Below are 19,979 nucleotides of genomic sequence, written 5' to 3' on the forward strand. Positions count from 1 at the left end.
CAGAGGGGCGTCACCAACAGACGTCGCGGATAGACCTAAACCAAACCCAATCAGATCGATGAAGGAGATGACGTATGCAGAGCGGCGGAAAAACATCTCCGAGTGTTGTTCTTTGCTCGGTTTTTAACTAAAAGGAAAAATTCAAATCGCTTAAAACAGACACGATAGCTGATTCGAACGAGTGATGTTCGACGGCGGCATCCATCTTTGTAATGTAGGCTACAAAATCTGCTTCAAAATCCCAGTGCTGTCATCATCGTGTAAAGCCCGCCCCAACGTCTCTGATTGGTGCCGCGATTTCGACGGATTGGAAATGGGCTTGAATGAGCTCTTTGCCAGACTAACTTTCAGAGCAAATCTAAATTTGCCGGAAGTTGTCTGGGTTTTCCCAGGCTACAGCTAAAAAGCATCAAATCACAGAATCAAATGCACCCCAGCTAAAACTATATTTAATAGATAAAATATATCTCCTGGTATAGAGCTACAATTTTACTTGATTATATAATAATAATTCAAATGAAATAACCTGTGGATACCAAGAAGCCACAACAATCTTTTTTTCCTTTTATTGTGTTTTAATAAAATTTTATTTTCTGTTCTAACAAAACGTGGTCAATTAATTGCTAAAATCTAAATCTTTTCAATTCATTTTAGCTATAAATAAATTTTAGCTGAAAATTGAACTTGGTTCGAATTACATTTGCATGGTAACATGACACTAATAAGTGTAGCCCTAGGAGTCATTTGTGTCTAGTGTCACCCCTGATTCTACTTGTGCACACTAATCATGCTATGAGAAATCAATTCAAAATTATTTTGCAGAACTCCAGCTGATTTTCCCTTCATTGCTCTTTTTATAGGAGCAGCTGATTGAATTGAGACGTGTGAATAAGAAGAAGAACTCTGTACAATTTCTGAAGACCCCTTTGACAGGTAAATTAAAGACGGTTTATGTTTTCTTCTTTAATTAAAAAGCTATTTAATGCCAGTTTTAGCCCTTCTGGGATCTCTGCAGACCTGACATTGCAGTTTCCTTCCCCAATTCCTTGGCTCCCGTCCCACATCCTCTCTGGAGTCTTAACTTCCCCTCTCTGTGTGCTTCGGGTGAAGTCAGGTTAACACATGAGGTGATCTGGAGATGGATGAAGCTGCCGCCGTTTGTTGGCTTTCATTTTTTACACTGCGGAGGAACGATCTGATCTTTCATCATTCTTTCTTCCATGTCCCTCTCCTCCACCTCTTTTTCCATCTCTCCGTCAACACAACACGCTGTGTGTCTGTGTGTTTGTTTTTACCAAGGAGCCTGTTTGTCAGTTTTTGGTGTATGTGCTTTGTGTGTTTGTCTTGCAAGGTCACTGACAGAACAGATTAAAAGCCTCTTGTTCCTCAGGGAAAGAACAGAAAAGCCGTCTGTCTGTCAGAAGGATTGACTCGCTTGTCATACACAGGTATTCTCTCCAGCAGTTCTAGTTCTCTCTCTGTGTATGAATCACAGAGTGCGTGTTATTTTGGGTGATTCAGACACCATGCCCTTAGTTTAAAGGATGTGTAATTTTTTTTTATGATATGTATAAATTAGCACTTTAATTTATAAGAGTGTAACTAGGAGTGTGCAATATTGACAAAAAATGAGATCTCAATATTTTCTGGGATTTTATAGATAACGATAATTAGACGGTATTTTGCTTCGTGTGTTTATTGTGCTGGTACCCTGGTAGGTTTAGGACTGGCCTGGACAGTTGGCTCTTAAAGTTTTTGATATTCTTCATATTCTGTGTGGTGGTCAGTTCACAGCAGTTACAGACATAATTTTCTGTTAATACGTTTCAATAGATTTTTACCTTTTTATGGGCATTTTTACCTTGATAAATCCCTTTTTTAAACCAAATTAAATGCATGTGTCATCTTTTGTGTCAATTTCATAAATGTAAAATCATATTCAATTATTATAAGACGACACAATAGGGCTGTTAAAGGTGCAATGTGTAACATTTTTGAGCATCTATTAACAGAAATGCAATATGACATCCATAACTATGTGTTCAGTGGTGTATAAAGAACTTACTTAATAAACCGTAATGTTTTTATTACCTTAGAATGAGGCATTTATATCTACATAGGCGCGGGAATCCCCTTCTATGAAGGTCGCCATATTGTGACGTCATGTTTCTACAGTAGCCGAACGCGAACAAACAGCGCTACAGAGCGCGTTTCATCACTACCTTGAAAGAGAAGCAGCAGGAAGCTAGAAGCTAGCCATAGACACCGTGAGTAGTGACTTTTCCCTTGTCAGTGGTGTAAAATATGTAGTTGGATTGTTTCATGTAACTTAGTTCTTCTCCCTCGCTGTGTTATGGCTTTGCTATGTGGGGATAAATGTGCTGGTTAAGTTCGTGAGACAGCTGATTAGTAGGCTACTCTTGTCATTGACCGTAAAACAGTTACAGGAATCACCAACCCGTCGATCTTGGAAGCATTTTAAGTCGATCGAGTTTCCAAAATCAGAGAAAAAAAGCCTATTGTGTGTGTAGTAAGTGTGTCTAGGGGATGCGGAGGCGCGCGCGCTGTTACAATCACGTCATTTTTGCCGCACGCACCTGTGAGCTCATGCGGACGCGTCGAGTTTAAACAAGGCTTTATGCTTTAACCAGCTCAGCCACAGTAACAGCTCATATTAGCCAGCTAAACTTTTACTACCCTGTTAGAAAAAAATATATAGTTGCATAGTTTCATGTGGTTCTTCTCCCTCGCTGTATTATGGCTTTGCTATGTGGGGAGAATGTGCTGGTTACGTTCGTGAGACAATCAGCTGATTACTATTATTATATTATGTTTACGCTGGCTATTCTCTGCTGTCTCAGACGACGATGTTTGTCCCGTTTTAGCCACCGTAGCTTCTTCGAAAGGGAGGGGTGAGCGGTGGGCTGAGCCCTTAGTGTAAACTCGCAACCGAACCGCTAGATGTCGCTAAAAATCCCACACTGCACCTTTAATACCAATCAAATTAAATAAGTATCAACAAAATAATCTTTGCAATGGAGATGAAACACAGAAGCTGTATTTGAAGTGGCATTTAGATATTTACACAGACTGTTAAATGGTGCTCAGAGGTGACAAATGAATAACCGGCAGTTACAAATTCATAAATAATGTTTTGACGTTTTAAACATAAAACGTTGAATATTGATATTTGAAATGATTAAAACATGAAAAGATACTTTAAATGTGAAATTAAAACCACTAGTAGGAGACAGCAAGTCACTGTTAATGAGTGAGTCTTTGAGATTCAACCGATTCATTCAAACGGTTTATTTATTCAGGAATGAAGCATTTGACTGTCTTAATCCATTTTAGTCATTGATTCAACTGATTCGTTTAAAAAGCCGATTCATTCAGTAAGAATTGTGTTGCTCAGAAACACAATTGTGTACACCCTTATAAATGTACACTCACCGGCCACTTTATTAGGTACACCTGTCCAACTGCTCGTTAACACTTAATTTCTAAGCAGCCAATCACATGGCGGCAACTCAGTGCATTTAGGCATGTAGACATGGTCAAGACAATCTCCTGCAGTTCAAACCGAGCATCAGTATGGGGAAGAAAGGTGATTTGAGTGACTTTGAACGTGGCATGATTGTTGGTGCCAGAAGGGCTGGTCTGAGTATTTCAGAAACTGCTAATCTACTGGGATTTTCACGCACAACCATCTCTAGGGTTTACAGAGAATGGTCCGAAAAAGAAAAAACATCCAGTGAGCGGCAGTTCTGTGGGCGGAAATGCCTTGTTGATGCCAGAGGTCAGAGGAGAATGGCCAGACTGGTTCGAGCTGATAGAAGGGCAACAGTGACTGAAATAACCACTCGTTACAACCGAGGTATGCAGCAAAGCATTTGTGAAGCCACAACACGCACAACCTTGAGGCGGATGGGCTACAACAGCAGAAGACTCCACCGGGTACCACTCATCTCCACTACAAATAGGAAAAAGAGGCTACAATTTGCAAGAGCTCACCAAAATTGAACAGTTGAAGACTGGAAAAATGTTGCCTGGTCTGATGAGTCTCGATTTCTGTTGAGACATTCAGATGTTAGAGTCAGAATTTGGCGTAAACAGAATGAGAACATGGAACCATCATGCCTTGCTACCACTGTGCAGGCTGGTGGTGGTGGTGTAATGGTGTGGGGGATGTTTTCCTGGCACACTTTAGGCCCCTTAGTGCCAATTGGGCATCGTTTAAATGCCACGGCCTACCTGAGCATTGTTTCTGACCATGTCCATCCCTTTATGGCCACCATGTACCCATCCTCTGATGGCTACTTCCACCATGTCACAAAGCTCTAATCATTTCAAATTGGTTTCTTGAACATGACAATGAGTTCACTGTACTAAAAGGGCCTCCACAGCCACCAGATCTCAACCCAATAGAGCATCTTTGGGATGTGGTGGAACGGGAGATTCGCATCATGGATGTGCAGCCGACAAATCTGCGGCAACTGTGTGATGCCATCATGTCAATATGGACCAAACTCCCTGAGGAATGCTTCCAGCACCTTGTTGAATCTATGCCACGAAGAATTGAGGCAGTTCTGAAGGCAAAAGGGGGTCCAACCCGTTACTAGCATGGGGTACCTAATAAAGTGGCCGGTGAGTGTATGTGTTAATGTGTAAATGTGTTAATTCACATTTTTATAAAAATGTAATGCAATGAACAATGTTCTAATTAGGATCTGAGAGGTGAAAATATAGAATTACTTGAAAACTGCTTTTATATTTGCAAGTGGCACTTATTACAGAGGCTTTATTTCTGTTGCATGAGTCCACAGTGCAGGAAAACATTGCATATGATTTGCATGTTAATTATGTGGTGTGTTTGTACACTGGACGGTGGTTCTTCAGAGAAAAACAGAGATGATTTATAAGCAGTCCTGAAAACCTCATGGAGGGTTTGTAGAATACATGGCACAAACTCTGTCTGTTTTTTTTTTCCACTTCAGGCTATTTATTTACATTTTTATTTGCAATTTCTTTAACCACAACAAGCAATGCTATTTTCTGTCATTTGTCATAATCTGAGTGAGGTTTAAAGCTAAACAAATTATGTGTGCAGTGCTTTCATTGTGCCATTTGTATGTTAGTGATGTGACAGAAACTACGTAGGTTGACGAGTGCAACAGTTGGTTGTGAGTCCTGACATTTTAAGCTGAAAAAATGCAATATCTGCACCACAGCAATAATGCCTGTAATCGCATCACAGTTATGTAAAGGTTCAGTTTGAATAATAATATTGTGATTATATTTAGCTATAATAGCATTTCAAACTATAAGTGTCAGGGACCCAAGTATGTTTACCTCTCAAGATATATAAATAGGATGCATTACAGTTTGGTTTATTTGAAGAAATGGAAAACACAAAGATGAAGGGGAAACATCAAACAGATATAGAATGAAATCAAAAGATGTTCACCTCACTGAAAAGGGGTTTTGGTGTTGAAGAAGCGCACATTAAGGAAAGCGTGTAAAGGCTTGATGTGGGCCAAAAAGCCTGATTGGGTGAACTGCATGTCCAATCATTGCAAACTGTCATTTCATATCTCCACAGATGAGTCAGAGCCCTTGTGCCTCAAGAATCAGTTTTAAATCAGTCACTTTGGTTTTACCTCAAGTGAACCAGCTGGAGACACTTTGCTGTATTTTGTATGGATAAAGCTATGAGGAATTAAATTAAAATCGAATGGGATTTCAAGATGCTAAAGAATCGAGGCTGAATGCTTGGGGAAATGATTTATGCCCCATTTGTCCTGCCACTTGAAAAAGATGCCCACATCTTTGAGATCTTTATGCCTCAGTTTTCAAGCTTTGAGGTCGCAAGTATGCATTCTATCGATTTGTATGTTTTGCATAGGCAGAGTTTGAGGGTTTAAAAAACTTTTAAAAAGTTAAAGCTTGGGTAGGAAATTTGTTTTATTAACACTTTTGTTATACTGGTTAAAACTCTGCTTACATCCTGATAGCAATCAATAATTGAAGTGGTCTGAATATTAAAACATGTACTTATATGTTCTGTGGAAGTCACAGGACCAAAAACATTTTCGTCCAATCGTTTCATTTGGTCCGCCTTTCACAGTTCCTCCTGAATCAAAACAAAGATCTTATGCTGCGTTCACGCCATGTCATAACCGTAAATACGAGACGGCAACCCGTGACGTTCTACCAAGAGCTGTTCAAGTCCTCAGACTCGGATTTATGCAACACTATCAATGCCTAAATGAATCTGCAGCAGTCAGGTGGTACAAGTAAGAGCTCTGTAATTTTTACATTCATTATTATTGTAATGTTATGTGCTTTGTAGGGCTGGGTATCGAGTTCGATACTTTTTAGGTACCGACCGAATTGCCTCCATACTACCGAGTATCGAAACATGTCTTGTTTTTCGGTACCAAATTTCGATACCTAAGGGGTTAATCTCGTCAACATTAGTGAAACATGCATGCAGCATGATTGGCTGTGGCGGTAAAACACTAGTTTACGCGGCTGTCCAGAGACGTGGCTCGTCGCACGTGAGGCTGTAGTGTGTGTGTGTGTGTGTGTGTAAGCGTCCCTACCATCCAGATAGAAAATATGTGGAAAAGATCAGACGTGTACCTACCTATGTACCAGACTCGATGCCAAAAGCACGCGATGCAATATTTTCGTCTTTGCAGGCAACACACTCAGTAGACACTTGTTTATTAATAAACAATTAAAATATCTCCTTGCCATTTTTTCTTTTGCCAGTGCTTTGCGGCAAGCTTTATGCGTGCTGAGCGCAAGTAATATATCCCGCCCCCCAGTAGCCTATATTTAATTCAATTCACATTTATTTGTATAGCATTTTTATAATACATATGTAGTATATCGTTTCAAAGCAGCTTTACAGAAAATGCATGTGTCTAAATTACAATTTAGAGTGATCTGTTATCAGAGGTGACTGTGTGTAATGCATTTCAATTAATTTTCACTCAGTTTCATTGTTAAACAATGCATTAATTAAAGGCAGAAACAATGAGCTTATTGAAGTAAAGAATAGGCTACATGTTGTTAAATGATTAGGAAAAATATAAAACTTTAAAGGGGTCATATAATGCCATTTTTGTACAAGCTAATATGATTCTTTAGAGTCTAAATTAAAACTTTGTAATATACTTTAATTAAAAATTCTCATTAGTATTGTAAGAAAACACTTATTTTACCTGGTCAAAAACAGCTCTGTTTTCAGCACGCCGTTTCAGTGCATATGACTTTAAATGATAATGAGCTTTGCTCACTCCGCCTCTCTGTTCTGTGTACACCGTTTGTAACACAATAACCATAACGCGTTGTTCGTTATAGACGTGGGATTATGAATTATATTGAGAACGTCGTACATAGAAAACATGCCGTAATGTACCCTGAGTGTAAACCTTAGACGCATTCATCGTGAAGCGTGCATCTAGCGATTTGCAAAGATTAATATAAATATTAAAGGTTAATAAAACGTTAGGATTTAGGAACATTAAAATGACTGCTGTGTTCGTTATTACACCCAAGAACAGAACACCACAATCGCTTAGACCATTCTGCTCATAGACAGTGCTCCAGCATATCAACAATGACCGCGCCGGTCCGCGCAGACTATGATTGACAGCTAGCTCACGAGCGAGGGCGGGTCTGTGTTGAAACGCGGCTGTCATTCAACAAACGTGGGAGGGGCGTGCGAGCTTGTGACGTCACAGGCTCGAACGGCTTGATTTGAGGCAGGGAAAAACATATAAGGAGATTAAAACAAAAACACTGGATGGATTTTTATCATTTTATGATGGTTGTGTACAGGCACTGCCAACACACATTTCAGTACAATCAACTTGTAAAAGTGCATGTACCATTATATGACCCCTTTAACATTTGTGCTTTTTAACAGACTCAAATGAGTGTAAAAAAGTCAACAAACTGAAAAAAGAAAAAGTTTTTTTTTTAGATTATGTAATATTGTAAAAAACGAGTTTCATAAAATTGGTATCGAAAAAAGTATCGTTCAGGAATCGGTATCGAAGTCAAGGTATCGGTATCGAAAATTTTGTTACGATACCCAGCCCTAGTGCTTTGAGACATGAGGTAATTTAACTCCGTCTCTCGTCTTGTGACACTTTGCAGAATCTGCTGTATGCGTTGGTGTGGCTTTGAAGACGCTCTGAAGGGAGGGTGGGATCTTATGCTTTTAAAGCTAACTTGCTATTGCCATCCTCTCTGCAATTGCCTACCCTACCTTTACATTTTTAAGCTGATTACCGGTACATTTGTAGGCTGCTCTTCCAACAGCGCTCGTCAATGTCAAAATGATTGAGAGGTTTTCGACATATTACACATACAAATAACAGGGAATGTGTGCAGATTTTAAAATAAAGTATTATTTTCAAATAATTGACTACTTCATAACTACAATTAGACCTAATAATTGTTATACCATTCTTATGTATTTATTCCCTTAAATCCCTTTTAATCCTTTAATTATTGTGTTATTATTAGTATTATTATTTATTAAATATACATCCCCCCAGCCCAATCCCCCCCCCCCCCCCCCCCCCCCTCCCCTCCCCACAAGCACAAAAGTGAAACTTTGCCTATGATTTTTTTTGTCTGTTTAGAAAAGGTTGGGATCATTTTTCAACCTTGTGTAAGGTGTAGAGACATTGCTAAATGAGCGGCTCACAAAGCATTACGCCCACCTCCCTTTTTTCCCCTCAGAGGACCGTATTGCCACTAACTGTCTATCAGGGTCATCTGAAACCACTGTGCTTGCTTTCACATCATGTTGTATATTTCAGAAAAAGGCAATATCCTATTATTTTTCCTATTGTCCAGATAAAGCTCTTCTTTCAATTTGTCATATATATATATATACAGGGACGTGCACAGGAATTTTGAGGGGCAGTTGCTCTGACCTGAAAAAAGGGCACACTTTCAGGAAAAAATACAATCCTTTTTTAACCTTTTGGCTTCCCGTACATTCAGTTGTGCTTCTTGCTCGTATTCAGTTCTGATGGTAGGCTACGGGCAACTACGGGCAACTACGCATGATTTGTAGTATGATTGCGTAAAGGGAACAGGAATTCCGGTAGGGAACAGAATCGACTGCTAAACCCAGTGCCGATCCTGACCTCCCCCTGGGGCCCTAAGCAAAATTCTGCTAAGGGGCCTCTACCTGACCTGTGACGCCGTGAGCTATGTAAACCATTTGCCATTGCCACAGTCACACCTGACACTTCAGTGCTCCCAATACAATCCTCCCTCCTTTAAACAAAACAGTCAAAGAATAAGTACAAGAATATAGAACAGAATGAAGTTCAAACAAACAATATTTATTGAATAGAGTATTTTCTATAGAATGTTAAGATAACAAGTGAATATTAATGTAAACATAAATAAGAAGAAAATAATAAATTATAACCCTGAGCTTTGGCTTTTGGGATTAACTTTGGTTCTCTCTACAGCCTGGGTATTTTCGGCATCAGTATGATTTTTTTATTTTTATTATGCATGTTGAAGCAATTCTTGATTTATGGTTATTATTTACTGAGGGATGTGCATCCATATTGACTAGTATGTCCAGTTAATCAACATTTTAAATTCAATATAGCCTATAAATCAATAGTCAATCAATGTCAAATTACATTGTCAATACATTGCTTTCTATCTTGCATAATTAGTGCAGTTGTTTAGAGTTTTTAACTACACTGAGAATAGATAATCAGTGTCTTGTTTTATAATGTGTACTTTGATTGGGAGTGCCATCATTCACGTGCATGTATTGTACAGTATGTCTGGTCTCCACATATTTCTGCTTGAAAAATGCGAGTTTCATGTCGTGCACGCGCATATGAACGCACGATATGAACGCGGCGACGCGGTTATGTTTTCCGAGCTGCGCAGTAAACAAACACCGTTGCACTTTGTCGTTTATCAAAAACAAACGTAATAAATAATTGTATTTTACTCTCGCTTTTGTCAGGCACAAAGTGATGCAAGAGATGCACTGCCTGCCCAGCTAGCTTAGCAAGACCGAAACACATCAAACTTTGCTGGTCAACATCAAACTTAGAGAGGAGAGAACACAAGTTTACCTGATTGTTGTTCCCGCAATTCACTCTCATGGTTTTTTTTTCTTCTTCCTCTTTTCGTGACCAGAAGGATAGTTTCGCTTCATTTTGTCATGGATGTTGCACACATTAATTGACGCGCTATGTCACGAGATGGAGGCGGGGCCTTAAGTAATTTGCGGGGCCTTACGCAGAATACGCACCGGTCGCGTGCAGCGCTGCAGCCAAGTAAACAGTTTGCCCTTCCCTTACTGACTTTCAGTTTCGGTGCCCGAATGGAAGTGAATGAGGCTTTGCGATTTTTTTTTCTTATCTAGGCCTACGTGAAATTCTGCATCCATTGTACGATTTTTTTTTTTTTTTTTTTCGGAAGGGCAACCTGAGTCGAGAAGGGCATATGGGCAGTTGCCCGGGCAACCTGAGCAACCCCCCTGTGCACGTCCCTGTATATATATATATATTTATGTATACATATGTATATATATATATATATATACATTCTGAATGATTTATAAGTTTGTAACTGCTGTAAGTCATCGTTTTTTTCTATTTCTGAAGATTTGTCTGCATCCTGCGTAGTTTGCATAAACACATCTGATTGGATGAGTCTCAGTCAAATGTGTGCCTTAAAGGTTTAGGAAATTGGAGTAGCTCAAACATTCCAGTGCGCTAATTGATTTCTGCTGAGCGCTTTTGAACTGCCTATTATATTTGCACATGAAATGCTTTGATGTATTGGGCAGCACAACGATTCATCAAAATCAATCGAAGGGCCTTCAAAACATTTGTAACTGACTTGGATTTGGTTTATTGAGTCACCAGTTGATGCCTTAATTTGGGCATTTATTGGTCTGGATGTGTCACTTATTGGCTTATTAGATTATTAGATTTCTTCTGTCAGCTTTGATTTCAGACGGTATGTGGAATTACTGAGTGAAATCTTGAAATTTGTGGAATGGACAAAACAGCCAGACAATTCCAATGTGCTGCCTTGCAGTTGTGGAAATATGCACACTAAAGTTGTGTTCGAGATGTATTTGAAAGAAGTCTCTTGTGTTCACCAAGGCTGCATTTATTTGATCAAAAACACAGTATTACAGTAATATGGTGTAAATATTATTACATTTTAAAATAACTTTTCAAATGTAGGGGATTTTCTATGATTTTCAGCAGCCATTACTTCAATCTTCAGTGTCACATGATCCTTCTCAGGAAACATTTCTTATCAATTATGAAAAAAGTTTTTTAAAAGAACAACATTTATATCAAATGGAAATCTTTTCCAGTAATGTAAGTCTTCCCTGACACTTTTGATCAATTAAACGCATCCTTACTGAATATAATTATTAATTTATTTGATCGTGTTATCTTTTTTTGAAAGAACATATGACCTTTTGTACAGTGTTCACATCACCATGTCACAATTTCCCACCATAATTTGCTTTGTTAATGCCCATGATTAATTGTGGTTTTATTTAAATTCCCGAATTTCAGACTTTGAACTCCGACCACTGTATCTCACACACAAAGGGAAAGAAATTGGAATCAGCCTCAGTTTGCTTCTATAAATACTTAGTTAATAGTTTATCCCCCGGTTTCACAGACAAGGCTAAAGCTAGTTCTGGACCAAAATGCATGTTTGAGCTGTTTTAACTGAAATCAAATTGCACGGACATATCTTAAAATATGTGAGTGCCATTATTTTGTCTCAAGATGCACCAGTAATGTTTTTTTTTGTTTTGTTTTTTTTTAGGCACGTTTACAAAAACTATCTCCTAATTGAACTAAGGCCTAATCCTGGCTTAGTCTAAGCCCTGTCTGTGAAACCGGGCCAATTTGTTTTAACCTGCTATCGAATGTGACATTGTCTTTCTTTAATCATTTAAGCAGTGGTGGTAAGTAATGAAGTAAAAATACTTTGTTACTTTACTTAAGTATTTTTTTCGGGGATCTGTACTTTACTTGAGTATGTTTTATTTGCATCTACTTTCACTTTTACTCCACTACAATTTTAAAGACAAAGTTTACTTTTTACTCTGATACATTTCCCCATGCCCGCTCCAAGTATTTATTACACTGGCTTTCCAAACCAATGAAAAACTTGTTTTTCTTTTGAAAAAAGAACGCACAAGCTCTTTGCCAGCATACGCTCACATAGCAGTCAGTCAGTTCGCCATTGACCGCAGAAACCGGTGAAGCTGCAGCTCTCGCTGCCAGCAATGATCCCAAGATTTCCGACAGGGATCACCCATGGCCATATATCAATGATATGTTCGAATTCACTGAAGTGAATGGAGATTAATATCGGCTGAAATGTCTTCTTTGCCTGCCACGGGTGAATGAAATTTCAGCATTCAAAACTTTACCCTCAAATCTGATAAAACATATTGAGGTTAATTGACGTTAAAGTCCTTAAAATAATGTTTTACCTTAAAATAATGTTTTCAAAATCGTTTCAGCGGTTCATCAAGTCATAACAGGCTGAAAGGCACTTCTGCATTTGCTTTGTGGTCCTATATCTGCTAGAACCACACTATATAAGTTTGCCAGATCGGGTCGCGTTTCTGCAGTTCGAATGAGACATAAGAACACTACAAATCTGACTTGCTTTACGGCAAGTGTTACAATTGGACATCATTTACTCTAAAGCCGGTGCTGGATAAACAGTGGATAAACAGCGAGCGTGCGTGCGACAGTAGGCTGCGGTAGGCTAAATTATTTACGACAGCGGTAACGGACAATGCCGCTTCTAACCTGTAGGGGGACCGCAGAGGAAAAGTTCTTTAGTGTTGCTTTAATGTTACTATTGTTATCCAAGTGATTTCATATTGAAACGTGCCTTGTAAACAGCTAGCTAACAAATTCTTAATTGCAGTATCTAATCTTGTTCAAATAAAACATTGCATATCACTCCCAAAACAATTGATCTGCTTAATTATTGATATTTACAGTTAATTTGAATATTTACTTTTTACTTTCGGTACTTAAGTACGTTTTAAATCGGATACTTTTGTACTTTTACTCAAGTGATGTTTGAATGGAGGACTTTCTCCTTTTACTGGAGTAATTTTTTATTTAGGTATATATACTTTTACTCGAGTATTACTTTTGAGTACTTTTACCACCCCTGCATTTAAGTGAATTGATTGAGAGGCCTGGCAATTAAACCCTTTCATTAAGGTGCACAAGATGGAAAATCTCAGATCATGTCTGCTCAGAAATGACGTCAGTAATGTCAATTGATCAAAGCTCCCAAGTCCACTTATGAAAAGCAGTATATCAACTATGTTGAGTGGTCAGCTATGAGTCTTTTATACCTCATATTATAGGTTTTCAATTCCCTTCCACCTCCTCCTTGCCAAGCTTAATTTGTTCTTAATAGATTTAATTAGCTTTGGAACATGGTCGGGACCCAGCAGAATAATTATGACGTGGATGGTTGGTGGTACAATGGAGCCGATGTAGGATTAAGCTCGCTCACCCTGTGCTGATGGAGATGGAAGAATGGAAGCACTAGATTGTCAGAATTGACTTACTGCTGTACTGGGGTTATTTCTCTTTCTCTCTCTCTATCCTCCCATCTCTCAGTGTTCTCCTTGATTCGATCTTGTTGGCAACATATAGAGCCATTGGCCATGTCCAGAGTCATCACCGTCTAAATGTCCTGATAGATTCAAACTGATGCACCATCCATCAGAAAATGTATTAAATAGCTCCTGCCAAGACGGACTTGAATAAGGGAATAGACAGACACACACTGTAACATTTTCTGTCCAAAGATGACCTTAGACTATAGGGATGAGAACAAGCATGCATCTGCAAACTTTGAGCCAAGTGGATTTTAAGTGCAACTTCCGAAAAAATAAATAAATACAAATTTTGTTGAAAGTCACCAGAGACATCCATAATATTCCATTTTTGTGTGTGTGTGTGATTGTCATTCAGGGCAGGCACAAGTACAGACCTGGAATCCATGTAGCATTTCAAGCAGCGTGAGAACATACCAATCGGGTGATTGATGACTTCCACGCTCTGTAAAATGATACCCCCTCCCACTCACCATCATACCTGTGATATTGCATTGCAAATTGTCTCTGTATTGGTAATGGGGTGAATACAACCATAAGTCCCAGATTTCTTTTAGCTCGTAGCATGTTCGGTGAACAATTGGATCAGTCTATGATGTCATGAACTTTCCAGAATTTTTTGTCAGTGTTGCACGGGTTAAAACACAAATTAAATTCAGTGTTGTGCTCCGTTTGCAGTCATGAATGCGTGTCTACGCAATCATTCTCATCAAGGAGAGATCTAGTGCTGTGCCCACCGTCTGCTCACTATCTGAGGGACAGGTGTTTTAGTTCAGCATAAATGATTTTGAGCAGTTTGATGATCATTTGCACCTATAACTCTTGTGTTTATTTTAATTCTTCTCAATTTAAACCTCTACCTATTGCATTTATTAGTTCTTTGGTACTGAGAAAAAAAAACAGGTTTTCACATGAATAAGAGTAGAAACAAATTACATTACAAAAAATATTTTGATAAAAGGAAAACAATATAATAAATTTTGAGCTGTTGCAGTTCTCCCACTTTTGAAAGAAAGAAAATAAATAAATAAATAAATGAGTAATAAAACAGGATCCAGTCTTATTTTACCCCAAGTTAAAAGAAGAGAAAAAAGCCATTTTAGATTTTACAATAACATTTTACATTTGGGTACCTTTAGTTAAAATGAGTTAATGCATTACCTAATATTAACCAACAACGAGTCTGTGTATGTGTATATATATTAAATGGTGAATTAAATTATAAAGTTTATATATCATGGTCATAATTATTTCCCTGTTTTAAAAAAAAAACACACCCACAAAAACAGCTGAAAATCACCTTTCAATATTAAAATGAAAAGGTTACAAAAATACTTTATTTGTTCATGCATACATCTTAATTTTTCCTCAAAATATGCTTTGTTTTCTGTATGTAACATTTTGTGTGTGTGTGTGTGTTTCTCCCCCCCTTTAAGACCGTAGGGAGAAATGTGACCTGAACATCTTTTTGTGAGATTGACCCTTGTAGCATCTGATCTGGTAGTCATGTTAAGTTGTAAAGGGTTCTGTGGACAGTATTGGGAAAGGCTTCAGATACTTCGAAGTTATGATTGGAATACTAATGGTGGCTGAAGATGCAACTGGCTTTGCAGCTCTTACCCTCGGGGCCAGTGCAGAGAGACTGAAGCAAGAGTACATGGCAGCATTAAAGTGCTGCTACCTCTTGTAACCTTGAGGTTGGTTGGGAACGCAGTGCACAGTTTAGCTGCTGTGCGTTTAAACATACCTATAAATATAAGGCTGATGGCCACCCCAGAGAAAAGTGAGGCGGTGTGGTCGATGAACTGGAGTACTGCATGCTGGTAAATAGACATTCTGCTCATAGATACACAATATACACATGATGTTTCCCCCTCGACAACACAATAGCTGTAAGGGCTTTTTCTGTCTTCATTTTTTTCCTTGAACACATCAGCTTTATGTTTGAAATAAATCAATGAGACAATGCAAAAGATGGACTAGGCCAATTTTTTTGACAGATTAGCTGTGCTCCAAAACTACGCGTATACAATATGCATCTGTCTTATAAGGCAGTATTAAAACTGTCATGAAACCTCAAGTGAGTAAGCATTTGAACTGTCATGATACCTTTAGTGAGTATGTTCAGAGCAACTCAGGATAATTTATTGATTTCAATATATTTGGTATTAGCATTTGTCCTGATGGCAACACTGAATTTTCAGCATCATTACTCCAGTCTTCAATGTCACATGATCCTTCAGAAATCATTATAATATGCTAATTGGGTGCTCAAGAAACATTTATTTTTAATGTTGAAAACATCCCCCCTAATGTAAAAAAACAAAACAAATGTAAAAGTATTTACTGACATTCTTGATCAATTTAATTTGTCTTTGCTGAGTAAAAGTATTAATTTGTCACTGAGTCAGAAGGAATATCTTTGTACCTTAAGGCTGGTCCACAGTAAAATATTTTTTAAAATCTTATCAGATTTTTTTAAATGTGAGAGACTACAAGAGAGTGTGGGTGCCTTTAGATAGATGAGTAAGATGTTCTAACCCTAAGGGTAAAGTTTTTGTGCATTTTTTTGTATGTAGACAACTCATAGACAACTCATGTTTTAGAACAGGAATATATTGTGGTTGTAGACGGGAAACACCAGGAAGATTGATTAGAAATGAAGAGAGATTCAAACAGAGCTCAAGGGAAAAGCATGTTCATTACCCACCAGGCCCACAGACAGTTCTCCTGGAGCGACCTGGGCTCAAGCGTTCTGCTCAAGTTTAGTCTCAGCCTCAGGGAGCCATGTCTGCAGGATGTCATTACAGGGCCAAAGCGTGCCTATAGGCGAACTAGCCGCCTAGGGTGGCAAGAAAGAGAGAGATTAAATTTTTTTGACATTCGTTTGGAATTATTGCATTAGTTACCCCATCAGTTAATCAGTTAATGAACTCTCCTTCATTCTACTATGGCTGCAATCAACCAAAGAAAATCTTGGTCGACTGAACCCAGAAAAAACTGGGAAAAAACGTTAGATTAATTAGCTGCTCAGTACTTGGTAGCCTTGTGCGCCTAAATGAATTATAAATAAACATAAAAACTAGTAGGCTATTTGAAGTATATTAAATCGTTTTAGACCTAATTATTTTGCACTGAAATGACACACTAGAGTCTGTCGGCTCTGACAGCGTTGCATCACGTGCCACTGCGCAATAGTATATGATTTCCGAAAATAGTACTATGTCAACTAGTGATATCAGCACAAGAACTGTTGAGGAATATGCGACATAATTTAGACAATTGTCTTTGTCAAATGTTATAATAACTGACAGACACTATCATTTCAGCCGAGGATGAACATAGGAGCTCAGCTTCGCGGCTGAGACACTTTTACTCTTTTACTCTTAAACACATAAGGCACGTCTACTATAATAAAAAATAATAAAAAAATTATTAAACAAACCAGATCAAGATGAGAGCCGGAACAAAATAAAGTGCATAACTGAAAAATAAAGCATAGGCTCAAAACAAACACAAACAGTGGGCACAGCGCAATTGCGCATTAGGTTTATAGGCATTGGGTTGGGCTAATGCAAAAAAAGTGAAAACAAGGGGGGTGTTCTGAAGACAGACTGTTACCTGTGAAACAGGGGGTGCTCTTAAAACACCCCCATTATCAATTAGTGCTTTCCACCTGATGAAATTAACAAGGCAAAAAATCGACCAATCATAATTTTGGTCGAGCCAGAACGTATCGACCAATAAATCGACTAGTCGACTGCAGATTACAGCCCTACATTCTACATAGTAGTGCCACTCCTGCCCACCCCTACCCCACTTTTAAAATGGGATCAATCATTCTACATGCAAAACATATGCAAAAAAATATGCCTGAGTTTTAAAGCCTGACACTTATTGCGTGCATATTATTCAAAAGCTACAGATGCAAAGAGCTGGTCACACGCAAGCGAGGGGATTTCGGGTGTAGGAGCATCTTAAAGACCATGTTTAATTGTGAGTGTGAAGTGGGGGTGGCACGACAGTGTTTTGCCTAAAGCAGTAGTTGAACTTGTGCTGGCCCTGGTCTTGGACGTGTTAAAATGTAATGCACACAGAAAAGTGTCTGAAATTGGAAGCTACAGAGTAATTGGCTGACTGCTGCGTGATTAATTCATGAGTCAAGGGTGCACAGGTTTGTTTTATCAGTTTGATTTTTACAAGTCTTGTTTAAAGAGTATGATAATCAGTCTATTACTTTTGGACTTTTTTGACTATGGTCTATGGCAGGGGTTTTCAATTAAAGTTCCAAGAGGTCCGGTCTCTATATTTCCTCCCCAGGGGATGTCCAGACAATACTTGTTTGGAACAGTTATACATTTCCATCGGGGCAGCTGTAGTTCTTTATAAAAGAAAAAAATCCTACACTCAAAATAAGATGAGAATCTTGGGCCCAGAGAGCCAAAGCAGTGATGTCTAAGAATTGTTACCAATATTTATAAAAAAGTAAATATTTCTCAAAACTGGATATGAATATAAAAATTTAAGATCAGATGGTTTATTAGGCTTTTTTATTATTTTATTTTACATTTAGACATGCAAGTGTATGGCACATAGAAGGCCTTGGGACTGAGAAAACATACTGTGCACTGCAGGGTTTACCATAAGAAAAGTATGGACCATTTTTTATTTTTTTGCCCAAAGTAATACACTTCTAAAAACAAACAACGTACATAATCAAAACTCTCATCATGAGCACAAAACAATTTCAAAGTTGTCTGTCATCCCTTGCCATCTCTAAATAATTTTCCGAATTATAACATTGTTTATTATGAAATGTTCTCAATATGCTGTTTAATAATGCTAAATGTCTGGAAAAAAAATAAAGTCTAACTTGTCACAAACCTGGTTTAGTTAAACGGTCGGTCGGAGACCCTTAGAAGTCGCCAAGCTCAAGTCAAAAGTCCGTCCAACGCCCCCCACCCCAACCGTAAACAGTAAACAAAGCAGCATATCTTTCTCCATCTTTTTGGTTTTGGTTCTTGTTCTAATCTTTACATGCAATGGCGAATCCACTACATTTCTTCATCTATCCTTTACTATACAATGCCATAGAAATGCCATATTTGTTGGAGTTGTCACTTCGTAATTATGGTAATTCTGAGGAGACTTGGCCATTGCATATGCTGTTGTCTGCTTGTGTGTGTCTGCTTCTCTAAGACTATTGCAAGAGTACAGGATGCAAACCTAGGGTTACCAGTAATCTTTACCCCTGGTCTACACCGCCCCCTCATAATGGAGACTTATCCACTGTATCACACATTTAATGAATATTAAGTAGAGAACGCTTCAACTCAACAATCCATATCAGCACATGAATCTGCAGTCACAGTCCATCCCATCATTAAACACTTCATCAACCACTCCATCTCCCTTTAATGATCCTCATCTCCTTTCTTTAACACTCTCCTACCTCCATCTGGTCAAGGGCTTCTTCAGTTCCGCACTGACAACCTTCTCTTAACCTCTTTCACGCACACAGGGCTCCTCTGCTATTTCAAAACTTTCAAGAGTTTTCCCGTGAGTAATGAGTGTCCTTGCTGCTTTCTGTGACACGTTTGTGTGCGTATGTGTGAAGGGTCCAGAAGACGAAAATAATCTTGAGGAAATTGATGAAGTGGGCGTTCAGTGGGTCTTCTCTGAGGTGACTGATTTTAATGGTAGGACGAGATAGCAAAGCCTGTCGATGTACATGTATTACACAATCTATCATAGATCATTGAGAAGAAACTAGGAGAAACTGAGAAAGAGGGAGGGGAAAAAGGCATAGCAGCTGTTCATTAAAATGCAGTCGGGGCTCCGTTTGGACCCAAGGCAGGGTGCCAGATTTGCACATCTGATGCCTCTGGCCCAAATTAAACTCCCACTAATTTACGTTTCTGATTTGCGTTTTGACAACAGCTTCACTTACCAACATTTTCAGGGAGGATTAAATACATCCGTCTGTGTGAAAGCTCACACCCTCTGTGCCCGATCCCCGCGCTTGGATTTGTGATGGTACGCAGATGTGCCGTACACTCCCTCACTTCTGTGTCCCACCTCAAGCTCCACAGTTGCTCTGCTCTGCTGAAGTACAGTGCATTTATTAATGTTGCTTGTTAAGGCGTGCAACTTATTACCCACTGTTTGTTATACACACTAATGATAACTAATTGTGTTGCTTGTTGAGGTGTTGTATTCTATACATTTTAAGTGATTGCACAAATGATTGACTATCTAAAAAAGAACAGCATTTCTT

At 38.6% G+C, this 19,979-nt stretch overlaps 1 protein-coding gene across 1 annotated transcript in view; it reads left to right on the forward strand.

Annotated features, from left to right (window-relative positions):
* The first annotated feature begins 864 nt into the window (after positions 1-864).
* The window catches only part of tspan9a (tetraspanin 9a), a 138,403-nt gene continuing 119,288 nt past the window's right edge, over positions 865-19,979 (forward strand). The window contains exon 1 of the mRNA XM_056261346.1: positions 865-933. The gene's annotated coding sequence lies outside the window, so the exon portion shown is untranslated. The remainder of the gene's footprint in view (positions 934-19,979) is intronic.

The sequence above is a fragment of the Rhinichthys klamathensis genome, unplaced genomic scaffold, assembly GCF_029890125.1.
Source record: "Rhinichthys klamathensis goyatoka isolate OS25496 unplaced genomic scaffold, OSU_Roscu_1.1 h1tg000181l_1, whole genome shotgun sequence".
NCBI lineage: Eukaryota > Metazoa > Chordata > Actinopteri > Cypriniformes > Leuciscidae > Rhinichthys > Rhinichthys klamathensis.